This window comes from Macrobrachium nipponense, chromosome 14 (genome assembly GCF_015104395.2).
Source record: "Macrobrachium nipponense isolate FS-2020 chromosome 14, ASM1510439v2, whole genome shotgun sequence".
NCBI lineage: Eukaryota > Metazoa > Arthropoda > Malacostraca > Decapoda > Palaemonidae > Macrobrachium > Macrobrachium nipponense.
Genome location: NC_087207.1, coordinates 36,741,397 through 36,757,148, shown reverse-complemented (window position 1 = coordinate 36,757,148; position 15,752 = coordinate 36,741,397). Strand labels below are relative to the sequence as shown.

The 15,752-nt window shown below is 37.6% G+C and overlaps 2 protein-coding genes across 5 annotated transcripts in view; one reads left to right on the top strand and one right to left on the bottom strand.

Annotated features, from left to right (window-relative positions):
- The window catches only part of LOC135226470 (large ribosomal subunit protein uL10m-like), a 97,289-nt gene extending 91,079 nt beyond the window's left edge, over positions 1-6,210 (bottom strand). The window contains exon 1 of one of the 4 annotated variants that reach the window (XM_064266076.1): positions 6,188-6,210. The gene's annotated coding sequence lies outside the window, so the exon portion shown is untranslated. Of the gene's footprint in view, positions 1-5,075; positions 5,167-5,492; positions 5,646-6,187 lie in introns of those variants that run through there. The other 3 variants (XM_064266073.1, XM_064266074.1, XM_064266075.1) reach the window with 3 other exon arrangements.
- Positions 6,211-13,196: 6,986 nt separating this feature from the next.
- Positions 13,197-15,752, top strand: part of LOC135226465 (sodium/hydrogen exchanger 8-like) — an 84,084-nt gene continuing 81,528 nt past the window's right edge. The window contains 1 exon segment of the mRNA XM_064266063.1: positions 13,197-13,350. The gene's annotated coding sequence lies outside the window, so the exon portion shown is untranslated.

The following is a 15,752-nucleotide window of genomic DNA, read 5'->3' as shown; positions in this document are numbered from 1 at the left end:
TATTTATGTATATACATATAATAATAATAATAATAATAATAATAAAATAATAATAATAATAGAAGAACTGGAAAGGGAAATGTCACACGACAACGAATTACACGAAGACGAACTGAGAGACGAACTGAGAGACGATGCCACAGAGACGACAGGGAGGATGAGGTATCAAACAACGACACACAAAGAAACACCGACGAAGTAACAGAGAGGACGGAATGGGTAGAAAAGATTAGACAATGGATGGAGCCAGATACAGAGAGAACAAAGATCCCCTCCATGAAAGCCTACAACACCAAGAAATTAAGGGAGAAAACAAGTGAGGTCAATGAAATAATGGGCATAATACAGACCACCAGTATCACAGAAACAAATAACTTGACATATGCAGGAGCAAGATTAGTAGCAGAACTGATGGGAATTCGAACACCAACACCACCAGCACAACCAACCCAACAGAAACCAAAACAGCAACCTCCTTGGAAAAGGCGACTGGAAAAGCAAATCATGGTGATGAGATCTGACTTGAGTAAACTGAAAGAGATAGGCAGAAAAAAGGCTAAGAAGCAAGAAAAACAAGGGAGGAACTCAACGAGAAATACAAAGTACAAGAGAGGGGATTAAACAACACAATAGAAGATGTAAAACAGAGGCTTAAGGCCAAAGCACATAAGATCCAACGATACATGAACAGGAATAAGGGATACCAACAGAACAAAACTATTCGGAACCAACCAGAAAAGACTATACAGCCAACTAAGAGGGGAAGACAACCACCAGAAATTCCTGAAGCCGAACCAAGTAAGAGACTCTGGGAAAACATATGGAGCAATCCGGTATCACACAACAAACATGCAACATGGCTCCAGGAAGTCAAGGAAGAAGAAACAGGGAGAATAAAAAAAGATTCACAGACATCACGACAGACACAGTCAGACACCAACTAAAGAAAATGCCAAACTGGAAAGCCCCAGGCCCCGATGAAGTCCATGGATACTGGCTCAAAAACTTCAAGGCCCTACACCAACGAATAGCAGAACAACTCCAGCATTGTATCTCAAATCACCAAGCACCCAAATGGATGACCACAGGAAGAACATCGTTAGTACACAAAAAGACAAGAGTAAGGGAAATATAGCCAGTAACTACAGGCCTATCACCTGCCTACCAATAATGTGGAAGTTACTAACAGGTATCATCAGTGAAAGGCTATACAACTACCTAGAGGAAACAAACACCATCCCCCACCAACAGAAAGGCTGCCAGAAGGAAGTGTAGGGGCACAAAAGACCAGCTCCTGATAGACAAAATGGTAATGAGAACAGTAGGAGAGGGAAAACCAACCTAAGCATGGCATGGATAGACTATAAGAAAGCCTTCGACATGATACCACACACATGGCTAATAGAATGCCTGAAAATATATGGGGCAGAGGAAAATACCATAAAAATACAATGCGCAACTGGAATACAATACTTACAAGCTCTGGAATAAGACTAGCAGAGGTTAATATCAGGAGAGGGATCTTCCAGGGCGACTTACTGTCCCCACTACTCTTCGTAGTAGCCATGATTCCCATGACAAAAGTCACTACAGAAGATGGATGCCGGGTACCAACTCAAGAAAAGAGGCAACAAAATCAACCATCTGATGTTCATGGACGACATCAAGCTGTATGGTAAGAGCAATCAAGGAAATAGATACCCTAATCCAGACTGTAAGGATTGTATCTGGGGACATCAGGATGGAGTTTGGAATAGAAAAATGCGCCTTAGTCAACATACAAAAGGCAAAGTAACGAGAACTGAAGGGAGAAAGCTACCAGATGGGAGCAACATCAAACACATAGATGAGACAGGATAAAACAAATACCTGGGAATAATGGAAGGAGGAGATATAACACCAACCAAAGGGATGAAGGACACGATCAGAAAAGAATATATGCAGAGACTCAAGGCGATACTCAAGTCAAAACTCAACGCCGGAAATATGATAAAAGCCATAAACACATGGGCAGTGCCAGTAATCAGATACAGCGCAGGGAATAGTGGAATGGACGAAGGCAGAACTCCGCAGCATAGATCAGAAAACCAGGAAACATATGACAATACACAAAGCACTACACCCAAGAGCAAATACAGACAGACTATACATAACACGAAAGGAAGGAGGGAGAGGACTACTAAGTATAGAGGACTGCGTCAACATCGAAAACAGAGCACTGGGGCAATATCTGAAAACCAGTGAAGACGAGTGGCTAAAGAGTGCATGGGAAGAAGGACTAATAAAAGCAGACGAAGACCCAGAAATATACAGAGACAGGAGAAAGACAGAAAGAACAGAGGACTGGCACAACAAACCAATGCATGGACAATACATGAGACAGACTAAAGAACTAGCCAGCGATGACAATTGGCAATGGCTACAGAGGGGAGAGCTAAAGAAGGAAACTGAAGGAATGATAACAGCGGCACAAGATCAGGCCCTAAGAACCAGATATGTTCAAAGTACGATAGACGGAAATAACATCTCTCCCATATGTAGGAAGTGCAATACGAAAAGTGAAACATTAAACCACATAGCAAGTGAATGCCCGGCACTTGCACAGAACCAGTACAAAAAGAGGCATGATTCAGTAGCAAAAGCCCTCCACTGGAGCCTGTGCAAGAAACATCAGCTACGTTGCGTAATAAGTGGTACGAGCACCAACCTGAAGGAGTGATAGAAAACGATCAGGCAAAGATCCTCTGGGACTATGGTATCAGAACGGATAGGGTGATACGTGCAAACAGACCAGACGTGACGTTGATTGACAAGGTCAAGAAGAAAGTATCACTCATTGATGTCGCAATACCATGGGACACCAGAGTTGAAGAGAAAGAGAGGGAAAAATTGGATAAGTATCAAGATCTGAAAATAAAAGAAATAAGAAGGATATGGGATATGCCAGTGGAAATCGTACCATAATCATAGGAGCACTAGGCACGATCCCAAGATCCCTGAAAAGGAATCTAGAAAAAACTAGAGGCTGAAGTAGCTCCGGGCGGCCTCATGCAGAAGAGTGTGATCCTAGAAACGGCACACATAGTAAGAAGAGTGATGGACTCCTAAGGAGGCAGGATGCAACCCGGAACCCCACACTATAAATACCACCCAGTCGAATTGGAGGACTGTGATAGAGCAAAAAAAAAAAAATAAATAAATAATAATAATAATAATAATACCTATGCAATTTCAGTGTACAATATTTTATTTCCATATATTATCAACCTTCCCATTTGTTTTGATTGGCCTTTACTATTCTTTCACTGAATTACAAGTCAAGAGAAATTGTATGGGATATCTTGCTCAAATATTTGAAAGATACATCCTCATTAATCCTTTCTTCATCTAATGTTGTTCATCCCTTTGTGTATATAATTTCTGTTTTCTTACATTTATTTTGAGTCCCATCTCAATAGAAATATGATGCACTGCATTAAGCAAGCTGTAGTATTTCTCTTTTTTTTCTATCTACTTAAAGTTGTTTTTTCCAATCTAAACTTCTATTTTTGAGCACTTTTTTTATTATGAAATCCACAAGAGGAACAAACAGCAGCAGTTGAAGTATCATCCTTTGTAGCAGCCCACTATTTACTGCAAGTTAATTTGGCAAGACCCACACCAACATTAACTCTGTATCTACATCATTCATGGATATCAATTAACTTTACAAAAAATGCTAAATTGGCAACACAAAGAATACATCCTCATCTAACTTCCTTAACCAAACCTAAACTAGGGCACTGTGTACAGTAGTATCATGTGGTAACTCAGCACTCATTAACCCGCTCTTCTTTACGTCTGCAGGTACCAATTGCTCTTCCTGTCTGTACCATTTGGTGCATCTTGAATTAATCTTGAGCAGTCCCACTTATACAATATTGCATAGGTTGTTCAAGGACAATTTTTTATTCTCTGTTTGTTTCTAGTTCCTAAGTGAGGTGGTAGCATCATAACTCTTGGGTCAACAAAACAAGTATGATGAAAATAAATATCAGATTAGCAAAATAATGTCAAAAACTATCAGAAATACCATAGCTATATCACCAGTTTCACAATGAATAAGTTCATTGCAAATATGTAATACAATTGGCACTAATTCTTCTCAGTATCATTTTATTATTTTAATATCACAACTAAATATTAGTCTTAAGCACCTACAAGAAGCCTAGGGGTAACATACACAGATTGAGACTGCCTATGGGTGTGGAGTGCAGGGCAAACTGGGCCCATGATTGACCAGGTTTTAATTACCTGCGATCTCGATTCAGGGCGGTGAGGGCAACACAACATAGTCCTCTAGGAACTTTTGTTATAGGGTAATATGTGACACCTTCCACACCAGCTCGGTGTGTACTTGCAAAAAGTGATTAATCTGAGGGTAATACTTGAAAAAGCTTTCGCGGCTTTATATCTCGGTAACTAGTGCGTAACCTGCAGAACACCATAGAAGATAACTTATTCTTCATTCTAAACATCCTTTATACAACACAATTTTTCATTTAGCGCTACCCTTTCGGGGAACTAGTATCTATAGGCCGATAGCCTATACTGTTGTTCTGCAAACCAACCCCATTTTTTTTTATGCTTTACTAATTTTTCAAATGAGGCTGATATTAACAAGGCACTTATGGGACTGATGCTAGTTTGAAAGTAAAACAGTATTACAAAATAAAAAACTCCGCACGGACTGCAAGGAACAGTCCTGTGAATGCGAAAGCCACTGAGGATTGGGGGTGTCAAATGTAATCGCCATGTTGAGTAATGGCATGGGGCATGGGGGTTAGTAATTACAGTTCGACCGCCTAAAAATAACGGTAAAGTCTTAATAAGCAACCCAAATACTATACGAAACTGTAATTTCAAAATTAGTAATACCTAATGTGGAGTTCTTCTAGTACCCAAATGCATTTCGCCATGTTTTACTACTAGTACCAGCCCCTGGCGGGTTAATTACAGTAGACCGACAAAAATTAACAGTAAATTCTTAATGCTAAGGCTAAGCAACCAAAATAGCGGAGAAGAATCCTACCTACCATAAAGTCCATTTCCAAGGAAATACCCGACACAAAGCAATTAGCTACTTAGATCTGCCAGTTAGGTTCACTATTCCTACTCTAGGACAAAAGGTTCCCGTCCATTCTTACAAATTTAGTTTAACCCATTGGTTTGACCTGGCGTCAACAGTTGACGTCATTCTATCCGTCTACGTTGTTTTCTTTTCATGTTAACTTAGGCCAATGTAAGAATAACTACCGAATAATTTACTGGCCTAATAAGACAAGTTCAGCTGTAGGTACCTAGTCGGCAATGCTGGTTACCTACCTACCTACCTAGCAAACCTACTTAGGTAGGTGCTGTGACTACCTAGGTCCTATGCTAGTAGTACCTAGGTATATTAGGGATAATCGAATGTGAAAATAGCCATGGGTAATTCGAAACGACTCTCTCACCTAATTCACATTAACGCCGGGTCTCTTGTGTGGTAAATACAGAATATAACACTGAAGTAATGCTAATGGTCGAACACGGGTCGGTCTTGCTCTTGTGAGAATTGTTTACAGTCCTGAACGTTCGCCAGTTTTGTACAAGAAGAAGGAACCTTTAAAGAAAACCTAGGAAAAAAGATTAGTAAAAGAAATAGTTGAAGATCAGTTAAGAAGAGCCCCATATGGGTAATGTTGGACAAAAAGTGTGGTGAACATATGCACCAAATATGATATAGAAATTAAATGGACTAAGAGAATATCCCAAAGCAGCACTGAAAAAGGAAATAAAGAAAAAAAAAATAATCAAGATATCCAAGAGACTTTGAGAAAAAAGAGAAAAGAAACGAAGAAGCTGAGATTCATAGACGAACCTTCGAGGAAAACAAGTACATAAGGCAACTGGAAACAAAGGATGCGTGTGTCATTATGAAAGCCAGACTGAATATGTTGAACTTGAAGGCTAACTTCCGGGGCAAACAAATTTAATGACGAGGTCTGTGAAATATGTAGAGTGGAGGAGGACACTACTTAACATTTATTCACGTGTAAATTATTACAAAAAAGCAGATAAGGATATAAATTTAGGGACACTGTTATCATCTAACAGAAAACTGGGAGAATATATAAGGATAGCCCTTAAAATTAAGAATTTTCTTAACCTGAAAAGCGATGGATGTCAAAGCTAAGTAACACGGCTCTGCCTCACTTATAAAGAAGAAGAAATGAAAGGGAGTTTGGGTAAAAGTAAATAAAGTTTTGCACCTCATAGTGTAGTGTTCCCGCAACTGTGTTTGTGGAGTGAGCGCCTAGGAACCAGGAATCAGGAACCAGAATCTAATTTAGAAATATCTGTAATTCTTCGGGGTTAATTTTGTTGCAAAAAAGGGATAATAGAGATTAATTTAAATAAATCTTTCAAAGTAACATAAAGTAAAGTCAAACTAAATAATGAGTAAAGCAAACAAGAGAATAAAGCTTTGCACCTCATAAGTGTAGTGTGCCCGCAACTGTGTTTGTTGAGTGAGCGCTTAGGAACCAGCAACCAAGAAGGTTACTCTGGTTGCAGAAAAGGTAAGGGATAATAGACATGAATTGAAATGTACATTTTGAAGTAACATAAAGTAAAGTTAAACTAAATAATGAGTAAAGTAACCAAGGGAATAAAGCTTTGCACTTCATAAACAGTGTTGTGAGGAATTCCTCTCACAACGATTTTATTTTCTAATATTTTTGTGTATTTACTTGTTTCCGTGCCATTTTTCTTTTATTGTAGTTATTAGTGTCTGTCTCATAAGAAATTATTGATTGATTTTCACTGCGTATTGCCGTCTGTCTAGTAATCGATAGACAAGAACTATGTTACTGTATTTGTATTCATGTGAAAACCAAATATATTCGCATGCCCATATATTTTGTAAAGATATGTACGTCTACATTGCATGACATAATAAGGGTGAAAGAACCACATCTATTCGAGAATGACACTCTTAACATTATTTTATCTGATTTTGCTATGTTCTAGTACGTAGTATCTGTGGTGCGCTTTGCACCGAAAGGATGGTTTTACACAAAGACGAAGTCTTTTGACATAAACGTCAGTAGACGTTTTAGTAACGAAGTATAATTACTGTTTTAGTTATGATAATTCATTTGTCCTTATATATATGTATATATATATATATATATATATATATATATATATATATATATATATATATATGAAATGCTTTGGTGAGTGTATTGGCATATCAAGTATGGTAAGAGTTTGAATGTGTTATTGGGTCTTGTTTGTGCCTCTCGCCAGAGAAGCCATTAGGAGAGGTCAAAAGATCGGGAGGGGAAAGGAAGGGTAGCAGTTCGCCCCTCTGAACGCTCCTTTGCGTGCCCCTCTAGGAGTGTGTATGCGTATGTGTGTAGTACACTGTATGGGAATGATATCGCCCAAAATTGTATTGACACGCACCACCAATTAATTCACTACATTTAATAAATATGTTGAAGTTGCGCACTATAATATTTGGAATTTATTTTTGACAACGAAGTTGATAATTATTGTAGAGTTTTTTATGTTCATGAAAACCTTGTAGGTCAGTTCTACATTCGTGGTAATTGTATAACTTGTCTCTTTTCCCCAACAAAACCCGAATGCAGGACGGAAGTCACGGAACGAACAACAACATCAAGAGCTTCTTGTCTTGGCTCAACTTTTGAGGTGTAGCCTACTGTTATCTAGTGTTGCGTAGTGACGTGTGTGTGGATTTAGAAAGGGCGATTGCCCTGATTCTTTGAATTTTGTCGTAATATGTTTCATTTGAGTGCCATTGATTTACAATTCCCCTTGAGTGATTAATTTCATTGTCACTTATATGTTATTACTCTTTGATATGTTTAATTTTTAGTTATCAAATTAATTTTAACTTTACATTTATCAAATGCGTTTCAATATCCTTCGATTTTATTTCATTTTCCCTATGTTTCAGTTTTGTGGATGGTGAATATAAATTGATCTGATAAACCTTTATTGTGTTCATACTTTAAGGTTATGCAAATAACTTTTAGAAACGAGATAACACGTACAGCGGTCCTCTAAGGTCTGAAAATCAACCCGTGAGTACTCGAAAACATTTATAGAGAGAGAGACGAGAGAGAGAGAGAAGAGAGATGAGAGAGAGAGAGAGAAGAGAGATGAGAGAGAGACGATCAGAGACGAGAGAGAGAGAGGCGCGACCTCCCTCGTATCTCGTGTAGCGATTTATGATCTGAGTTCATGTCTACAGGGACTGCTCAGTAAGTGAAAGTACTTAATTGTGGTACTATTCATTAATGATATTGGTGTGTTATCCTCGTTAATAATGAATTGGGTTGAGAGATATCTCCCCGTAATTTAGAAACCGCAAAGGGAGTTTTGTGGAGTTGTTACATAAGGCTTTTAGCGGTTTTTGACCAAGTAACAGCGTTAAGCATGTAATACAGTCCACTATAAGTCCATCTTTTTCGCCACAAGTGATGTGTGCCCGCAACTGTGTTTGTTGAGTGAACACTTAAAAATCAGAAGACGTAAAATAAACATTTCGAAGTGCTATAAAATAAAGTAAAACCAAATACGAGTAAAGTTGTAAACAACGAGGGAATAAAGCTTTACGCCTCATCAGAATAGTGTAGTGTGCCCGCAACTGTGTTTGTCGAGTAACAGCTATAGGAACCAGGAATCAAGAAATTGGAACTAAAGACGCTTTATAATGGTAAAAACGGAATTCAGTGTCAGTTGAAGTAATGGATTAACAATACGAAAGATAATAGCTATAAATTAAACTCTTTAAAGTTAAATAGCCTTGCACCTTACAAGAACAGTATAGTGGGCAACAAATGTGGGCGTTAAGAACCAGGATCCAAAGCTTTTATTTAGCTTTTTATCTGTTTTAGCGACAGTCTTGGTCAAATCTTATAACCAAATTTTCGACCTGTTCCCTTCGTTTGATGGACTTGCAATTTTGCATGGTTGTTTAATCCCGGTGACAATTAACCTTTGTGGCGAAAAAGGTGGACTATATATGCTTAACGTTGTTACTTGGTCAAAAACCGCTAAAAGCCTTACGTAACAACTCCACAAAACTCCCTTTGCAGTTTCTAAATTACGGGGGAGATATCTCTCAACCCAATTTATTATTAACGAGGATAATACACCAATATCATTAATGAATAGTACCACAATTAAGTACTTTCACTTACGACGAGAGGTACGTCTCTCTCTCTCTCTCTCTCTCTCTCTCTCTCTCTCTCTCTCTCTCTCTTAGAGGGCCGCTGTGTTATCTCGTTTCTAAAAGTTATTTGCATAACCTTAAAGTATGGACACAACAAAGGTTTATCAGATCAATTTATATTCACCATCCACAAAACTGAAACATTGGAAAAATGAAATAAAATCGAGGGATATTGAAACACACTTGATAAATGTAAAGTTAAAATTAATTCAATAACTAAAGGTTAAACCCATCATCGAGTAATAACATATAAGTAACAAATTAAATTAATCACTCAAGGGGAATTGTAAATCAATGGCACTCAAATGAAACAAATTACGACAAAATTAAAAGAATCAGGGCAATCGTCCTTTCTAAATCCACACACACATCACTACACAGCACTAGATGACAGGTCACCTCAAAAGTTGAGCCAAGATTAAAGAAGCTTTTCGTTCCGTCCTGCATTCGGGCTTTGTGGGGAAAAGAAACAGTTATACAATTACCACGAATGCAGAAACTGATTACAAGGTTTTCATGAACAAAAACTTTACAATAATTATCAAGTTCGTTGTCAAAAATAAATTCAACTTCAACATATTTATTAAATGTAGTGAATTAATTGGTGGTGTGTCAATACAATTTTGGGCGATGTCACGGCCATACAGTGTACTACGCACATACGCATAGACACAACGCCATCTTGAATTCAATTCAAGATGGCGTTGATAGACACCCCTAGGGGAGCACGCAGAAGAGCGATCAGAGGGGCGAACTACTACCCTGCCGATCTCTTGACCTCTCCTAATGGCTTCACTGGCGAGAGGCACAAACAAGACCCAATAACACCTTCATCTCTTACCATACTTGATATGCCAATACACTCACCAAGAGCAATTTCATATATATAAGGACAAATGAATCATCATAACTAAAACAGTAATTATACTTCGTTACTAAAACGTCTACTAACGTTTATGTCAAAAGACTTCGTCTTGTGTTAAAAACCATCTTTTCGGTGCTAACCGCGCCGCAGATACTACGTACTAGAACATAGCAAAATCGGAAAAAAAATAATGTTAAGAGTGTCATTCTCGAGTAGATGAGGTTCTTTCACCCTTATTATGTCATGCAATATAGATGTACACATCTTTACAAAATATATGGGCATGTGAATATAATTTTGGTTTTCACATGAATACAAATACAGTTCCTGTCTGTCGATTACCTGACAAACGGCAATACGCAGTGAAAAACAATCAATAATTTCTTATGAGACAGAACTAATAACTATAATAAAAGACAAATAACACGGAACCAAGTGAATACACAAAAACATTAGAAAATATAATCGTTGTGAGAGGAATTCCTCACAAACTTACACGATCAGTAGGTCAGCAGTGACCTCTAGTGACCCTACAGTGACCTCCTCCCTTATCTCAGGATTTGTATGAAACTCTTCGGATTTTTCACAGCTTCTTTGAATCGGTAAAATAATTTAATAACTCTAAGGATTTTTCAAACCTCTTTGGGTCGACAGGATATAACTATTATATCTGCTAGCTACAATCATAAATCGGTTACAATTTCTGTCAAAACGGAAAAGTATAAAATAATAAAATATAATCAATATTCTAAGCACGCTTTTAATAAAATGCACTAAAAGTAACAAAAAATTGTTTTGAGACACAAGGATTTTCTTCCTGTCTACAAAAATAAAAGCTTGGGTGCCAAACACTGAAGGAAATGCTCAAAGAAAAGATATATGAATAAGAGCATGTTTAAATATTAGACAAAAATTGGATGAGGTTCATAACGCCATGGTATTCTACCACTCAACGATCCCCGACAGTTTACCAGCCACCAAATGTGAAATTTAGTAGTTCAACTATGCCATAATGGAGCATTGGGAAAAGGATCCTAAGACGTTTTCCCATAAAATCGAATTGTGGGTGATGTGTGTGCGTATTCGTTTATTAGGAAATAGTTTGTATCATAAAACAAACATCGCCATCACTGTGAGAAATTCCTCTCACAACGATTTTATATTCTAATGTTTTTGTGTATTCACTTGATTCCGTGCTATTTGTCTTTTACTATAGTTATTAGTGTCTGTCTCATAAGAAATTATTGAATGATTTTCACTGCATATTGCCGTCTGTCAGATAATCGACAGACAGGAACTATGATACTGTATTTGTATTCATGTGAAAACCAAAATTATATTCACATGCCCATATATTTTGTAAAGATGTGTACATCTATATTGCATGATATAATAAGGGTGAAAGAACCACATCTATTCGAGAATGACACTCTCAACATTATTTTTGTTTCTGATTTTGCTATGTTCTAGTACGTAGTATCTGTGGTGCGGTTAGCACAAAGACGAAGTCTTTTGACATAAACGTCAGTAGACGTTTTAGTAACGAAGTGTAATTACTGTTTTAGTTATGATATTTCATTTGTCCTTATGTATATATGAAATTGCTCTTGGTGAGTGTATTGGCATATCAAGTATGGTAAGAGTTTGAAGGTGTTATTGGGTCTTGTTTGTGCCTCTCGCCAGAGAAGCCATTAGGAGAGGTCAAGAGATCGGGAGACGGGAGGGGAAGGGAAGGGTAATAGTTCGCCCCTCTGATCGCTCCTTTGCGTGCCCCTCTAGGAGTGTGTATACGTATGTGCATAGTACACTGTATGGGCGTGATATCGCCCAAAATTGTATTGACACACACCACCAATTAATTCACTACATTTAATAAATATGTTGAAGTTGCACACTATTATATTTGGAATTTATTTTTGACAACGAACTTGATAATTATTGTAAAGTTTTTTTTATTATGTTCATGTAAACCTTGTAAGTCAGTTCTGCATACGTGGTAATTGTATAACTTGTCTCTTTTCCCCCAACAAAACCAGAATGCAGGACGGAAGTTCACGGAACGAACAGCTTCTTGGCTCAACTTTTGAGTTGACCTGTCAGCTGTCATCTAGTGTTGTGTAGTGATGTGTGTGTGGAACTGTGCATTTAGAAAGGGCGATTGCCCTGATTCTTTGAATTTTATCGTAATTTGCTTATTTGAGTGCCATTCATTTACAATTCCCATAGAGTGATTAATTTCATTTGTCACTTATATGTTATTACTCTTTGATATGTTTAACTTTTAGTTATTAAATTAATTTTAACTTTACATTTATCAAATGTGTTTCAATATCCCTCGATTTTATTTCATTTTCCCTATGTTTCAATTTTGTGGATGGTGAATATAAATTGATCTGATAAACCTTTATTGTGTTCATACTTTAAGGTTATGCAAAAATAACTTTAGAAACGGGATAACACAGCGGTCCTCCAAGGTCTGAAAAATCAACCGCAGATCCTGAGTTCATGTCTACAAGGAGTGCTCAGTAAGTGAAAGTACTTAATTGCGGTACTATTCATTAATGATATTGGTGTGCTATCCTCGTTAATAATAAATTGGGTTGAGAGATATCTCCCCGTAATTTAGAAACCGCAAAGGGAGTTTTGTGGAGTTGTTACGTGAGGCTTTTAGCGGTTTTTGACCAAGTAACAACGTTAAGCATATACAGTCCACTATAAGTCCATCCTTTTCGCCACAATTACTGTATATGGTGAAAAAGAAAGTAAACTTGTTTAAAGTGGCCTTGCTGGTTTTTCGAGTTTTCCCCTTTTTTCTTTTATTTTAGTTCGCAGAATGTTGACGTAACAAGGTTCAGTTTTCTAACAAACAATTCGTTGTATTTATATTTTATAAGTTAAAGAACAAATATATCTGAAATAATTGAATATTATTTTTGTTAATATAGTTTTTAAACGCTATGTTCTGTCATATTATGATAAAAACGTGACATATTATATTCTATTAGTACCAAAATAAAGTTTCATTGCTGCACTGAACAATTCCCTCCCGTAAACTGTGTCGACTGACTCGAGTCTTGACGTCTGCAGACGTCACTTAAGTCACGATATGTAGTAGTATTTCCAAGTTCTAGGTATAGATTATATGGCTAAGGGCGCAATTTCCTTATTTGCATGAGACCTAGGTTGCAGAGTGAAGGTAAGAGACCACTGTCATCATCTGTAGAATTAATCTCCAATGTTTTGATTTTAGCTAGTAGGTAGGTGCATTTGTTTACCAAAGTGAACGAATGTCCTCCGTGGATTAGCTAACCCAATCTTACCCTCAATCTAGGAAAGAAACTTACTGAAGTGATCTCCTGTAGCCTATTGTGAAAAGTTTATTTTATGCGTATGAGAAAATTTAGTTCGCTTCTGGCTGTGTTTTACCTACATAGTACCTACCTACTAGTATATAGCTAGGTACTAGGTAGGTAGTATAGGTACTACCTAGTAGGTAGTAGTAGGTAGTTAAAAACTACTGGACTTCCTTAACAGGTGATTGTAGCCGAAATACCTAGCCTAGTAGTAGCTAGTAAAGGTACCTAGCCCTAGTAGCCTAGGTAGCTAGATACTTACTACTAGCTAGTACCTACCTAGGCTATAGGTAGGTAGGTAGCAACCTAGGCTTACTACAAAGGACAACAGGTGGAGGGCGGTTTACCCTAGGGCATTCCTAGGCATGGATCCTATAGGGGGTTAGGTAGTGCTGTCACTGTAGGCATTGCTAAATTGTTTTTGCAAGGTCCCTTCGGCCCCTAGGAGCTGCAACTCCTTTCATTCTTTTCACTGTAGGTTAGGTACTTGCATTCATATTTTCTCTTATCCATCTAACTGAGGTAACCGAACGGCGACATAGCGGCCACTACTGGCCCTCTCTCGCGGAACGTGGCCACGTCCTGAAAAAGTACTTGAATTATGGGGCCACAACTCTTGACTGATGCTCATGGCAGCAAATTCAAGTACTTTTTTGGGAAGGCGGCCGCATTCCGGGATCTGTGACCGCTATGTCGCCACTTGGTCATTTGCTCTATCCACCCTCTCCTAACAATTATTTCAGACCTACCCACGTACTCTCACTTTCCTTTCCAGCACTGCATGACCTCAATTGGTCCAGTGCTTGGCCTTTGGCCTAAACTTTATATTGTTCCATTCCATTCCTAGGGATGGATATTTAGTAAGGGTAGACAGATCAAAGGATGAAAAGTGTTTGATAGCATGTTAATAAAACCGAGTTGTGAAAAAGTGTTGCTCAATGAAAAAAAAAAAGGAGAACCTGAGGACTACTAGGCTACTGTAGCCTGGTTCCTGCCAGTCACTGACTGGAGTATCTATACTGACTTTTGCTTACATTTTTGTTTATGTCTATTGGTTGTGTTTATGATATTTACACAATCATTTGTTTATGTTTTTACGTTCATCCCAAAGGTGCTGATACAAAACATAGCACCCATTTTGTACGTAAACTGATAGTTATTGAACCAAAGGGGTGTGGTAATGGCCTTCAGTTTTACCAAAAAAAAAAAAGCACCAGACCAAAGACCTATTTTGACATAGATCAACTTAAGGTAAGTTTATCATAGATTTTATGATAGACTAGGCCAACTTTGTGCTTCAGAAGACTTGATTGCTAGGTAAACCAGTACATACCATAAAAGGTTAGGTAAAACAGAAGACTACTACCACACTCCTTTGGTTTGGTAACCATCAGTTTACATGCAAAATGGCCACTGTTTTTAACATCAGCCCCCTGGGGAAGAATGTCAAAACAAAACAAACGGCTGTGAATATCATAAACACAAACAATAGGCATACACATAAGCAAAAGGTGGTGAATATTACAGTAGCTGACTGGTGGGAATCATGCTGCAGTAGTGGTTTTCAGTTTTACCAAAGGTTTATAATTTACCCACAATTAGGCTAGTACCTACTTCTAAGCTACCATGATTAGGCTATGAATGTTTTTCCTTCTTGCAAGCTAAAATTCAACAAATCTTCTCATGCATTACCACTGTTGTAGATACCAGCAATGCTTACCAAGATTTGGTAACGAGTTATGGTGAAGCATAAGTCATAATTGGCATTTGATTACATGTGATCATTTGACTTAAGTATGAAAAAGTCTTTTCCACAAGTTTTTGATGAGATGCAAACAATTTAACAGTAGTTTTAATAAAAAAATATTGCCAATTTACTTGGATACATCTTAATTCAACTTCCATAACATAACCCTATGCATTGCACCATTGTGTCCCATGTAAGCAGATGGCTTTGCTCCCTGGAAACTCCCCTAACTTGATCTGCTTAGGTCACCATGAGGGCATGGAGAAACTGTTTGGATAAAGTGAGAAATTGCCTAGATTTGAAACAGTAAATATATGTATAAAGGGAATCACATGATTGGTTAATTATCAAAAGTATTTAAGAAAATATTTGCCATTGCTAATGGTAGTGTTGTACTAATTGCAAAAAAGACAGACATAAGGTAGCACATTTGATCAAATCCTGCCAAAGATTAGTACTATTATGATTTCTGCACCATTACCAGTATCTTAGTAGGTT